This window comes from Elephantulus edwardii, unplaced genomic scaffold (assembly GCF_000299155.1).
Source record: "Elephantulus edwardii isolate Elephantulus edwardi_28Jun2011 unplaced genomic scaffold, EleEdw1.0 scaffold00078, whole genome shotgun sequence".
Lineage (NCBI taxonomy): Eukaryota > Metazoa > Chordata > Mammalia > Macroscelidea > Macroscelididae > Elephantulus > Elephantulus edwardii.
In genome coordinates, this window is record NW_006399828.1 from 6,488,917 (window position 1) to 6,492,151 (window position 3,235).

At 44.2% G+C, this 3,235-nt stretch overlaps 1 pseudogene; it reads left to right on the top strand.

The window, feature by feature from the left end:
- Window positions 1–1,881: 1,881 nt before the first annotated feature.
- LOC102859574 lies at window positions 1,882–2,860 on the top strand (annotated as a pseudogene).
- The last annotated feature ends 375 nt before the right edge of the window (window positions 2,861–3,235 follow it).

The window sequence follows — 3,235 nt, forward strand, 5'->3', positions numbered from 1 at the left end:
TGTACCGTCAAATCAGATCTGACTGGTACAGGAGGATATTGCGCCTCCTTCTCCGGCAGAGCATCTGGTGGATTCGAACCGTGTTCCTCTGGGATTGCAGTGCAGCTTCTTGCCACTAGGCCACCAGAGCTCCCCTAAAATGATACTTTATTTACACAATTTCCTCTTCTGTCTCCGCCTCTTTTAGGATCCCATGACTCCGCAAGTATCATTACCCATGGTTCCATTCTTGTTTTCTCTTTCCAGTTTGTTTACCATTTAATCATCTTACTCTTTTAACTGCTACAGACTTATTGTGAGGATTTATTGTTGTTATGTGCCATCAAGTCACTTGCAACTCATAGCAATTCTATATCCAATGACCCTGAATACAGCTCTGTCTCGAACCAACTTTGTTGTCTCTGACACATCTGCCCCCATTTTCCCAGTCACTGAGTCAATCCATCTCATCCAAAGTTGTCCTCTCTTGAGCTTTCCCTCTATTTCCCTCTACCTTTCCAAGCATGATGTCCCTCTCCAAGGGGTCCTGGTTCCTTCTGGCAACATGCCCAAAATATATGAGATGGAGCTTCAAAATCCTTGCCTCCAAGTTTCAATCTGGTTTCACACTCTCTAGGATGAACCTGTTTGTTCTCTTAGTAGACCATGGTTTGTTCAAATTCTTTTCCAGCACCACAACTCAAAGGCATTGATTCTTCTTCTATCATCCTTAGTCATTGTCTAGCTCTTTGACACATTAGAAGTAATTGCAAAGACAATGGCCTGGGTCAGGTACACCCTACTTCTCTATACTCTCTAGACTGACATTTGTTCTTCAGTACTCTAAAAAGGTCCTTGGCAGCAGAATTTCCCACTGCAATTCACCTTTGATTTCCTGGCTGCTGGTACCCAAGAGTGTTGATTGTGGAGCCAAGCAAGCTGAAGCTGTTAACCATCTCAGTCTCTTCACAGTATAATATGATGCTGCCAATTGACCCAATGGTGAGAATCTTTGTCTTAATGATGTCGAGCATCATTCCACTTTGAAGGCTGTACTCCTTGATCTTTTGTAGCAAATGCCTCAGGTTGTCCTCAGTTTCAGCAAGTAAAGTTGTGTCATCTGCATAATGCAGGCTGTCAATGAGTCTTCCTCCAATCCTGATCCCCTATTCCTCCTCATTGAGCCCAGCCTCCCAGATGATCTGTTCTGCGTATAGGTTGAAAAAGTATGGAGATAGGATGCATCCCTGGTGTATATTTCCTGATTTGGAGCCATGAAGTATTTCCTTGTTCGGTTCTGACAACTACCTTCTGGTCCAAGAATAGATTTCTCATAAACACAATCAAGTGTCCTGAGATCTCCATTGTTCTCAGAGTCAGCCACAGTTTGTTGTTATTGACACAGTCAAATACCTTTGCACAATCAATGAAATACAGATAGACATTCCTCTGATAGTCTCTGCTCTCAGCTAAGATCCATCTAACATTGGTCATGATGTCCCTAGTAACACAGCCTCTTCTAAACCCAGCCTGCACATCTGAAAGTTCTCTGTTGATAGGCTGTTCCAGCTGTTTTTGTATAATTTTCAGCAGGATCTTGCTGGCATGTGATATTACTGATACTGTTTGATAATTTCCACACTGTGTTGGGTCACCTATTTTTGAATGGGAACAAATATGGATCATTTCCAGTCAGTTGGCCAACAACCATAGCCAAAGAGGAGGAAGTAGATGACTTCTACTAACCATTGCATTTAGAAATCAATTGAATATGCAACCAGGATGCACTAATTATAATGGGTAACTGGAATGCAACAGTTGGGAATGGAGACTCTCTGCTCCTCATTGATAAGAAGATTGCCCTCTCTTCTTGTTTAGCCTCAGCTGCATCCCTGAGACATGATGGTGAAGATTGCAGTAAACATATTTAGTTGCTTTGGACACTTGGTGACAAGGTCTGCTTTTAAATCTGGAAAAGTGGATTTTACTGGCACCTATGATCCCTTCATTGACCTCAATTATGTGGTCTGTATGTTGCAGTAAGATTTCACCCATGGTAAGTTCAATGGCACCACCAAGGCTGAGAATGGGAAGCTGGTCATCAATGGGAAAGCCATCACTAGCTTCCAGGAGTAAGATCCTACCAACAGCAAGTGGGGTGATGCTGGTGCTATGTATGTTGTGGAATCAAGGTATCTTCACGACCTTGGAGAAGGCTGAGACTCACTTGACGGGTGGTGCCAAACAGGTAATAACCTCTGCTCCTTCTGCCGATGCCCCCAGGTTTATGATGGGTGTGAACCATGAGAATTATGACAGCTCTCTCAAGATTGCCAGCAATGTCTCTTGCACCACCAACTGCTTTGTCCTCCTGACCAAGGTCATCCAGGACAACTTTGGCATTGTAGAGGAACCCATGGTCACATTTCATGCCATCACTGCTACCCAGAAGACTGCAGATGGCCCCTCTAGAGAGCTGTGGCATGATGGCCATGGAGCTGCCCAGAATATCCTCCCTGCATCTACTGGCACTGCCAAGGCAAGGTAAGGTCATCCTGAGCCGAATGGGAAACTTATTGGCATGGCTTTCATGTGTCAGTTGTGGATCTGACCTGATGTTTAAAGAAAGATGCCAAATACAATGACAGCAAGAAAGTAGTAAAGCAGGTATCAGAAGGACCCCTCAAGGGCATCCTGGGATACACTGAAGACCAGGTTTTCCCTGTGACTTTAGCAATGACACCTGCTCTTCCACCTTTGATGCTGGAGCTGGCATTGCCCTGAACAACCACTTTGTCAAATTCATTTCCTGGTATGACAGTGTATTTGACACAGCAACTAAGTGGTCAACCTGATGGTTCACATGGCCTTCAAAGAATAAGGGACCTTTGAACCACCAGCCCCAGCAGTAACACTGGAAGAAAGAGAGGCACAGCAGTGGAAGTGGGGGGTGGGGGGAGGAGAGATAGAGACAGAGAGACAGATGACAGACAGACACAGACAGACCCTCAGCTACTGGGGAGTCCTTATCCTAATTTGATCCCTCCACACTGTTAAACTCATATCCTTGGCACAGTTTCCATCCAGTCTGCCTGAGAAAGGGGAGGGTCTTAGAGAGTCCGTCTTGTCATGTATCAATAAAATAAACATCAACAATGTACTCAGCAAAAAAAAAAAAAAAAGAAAAGTTGGGGATAGATAAGGATCAGTAGTCAAGAAACAGGGACAGAAATGAGGCTGAAGACAATGATAGATT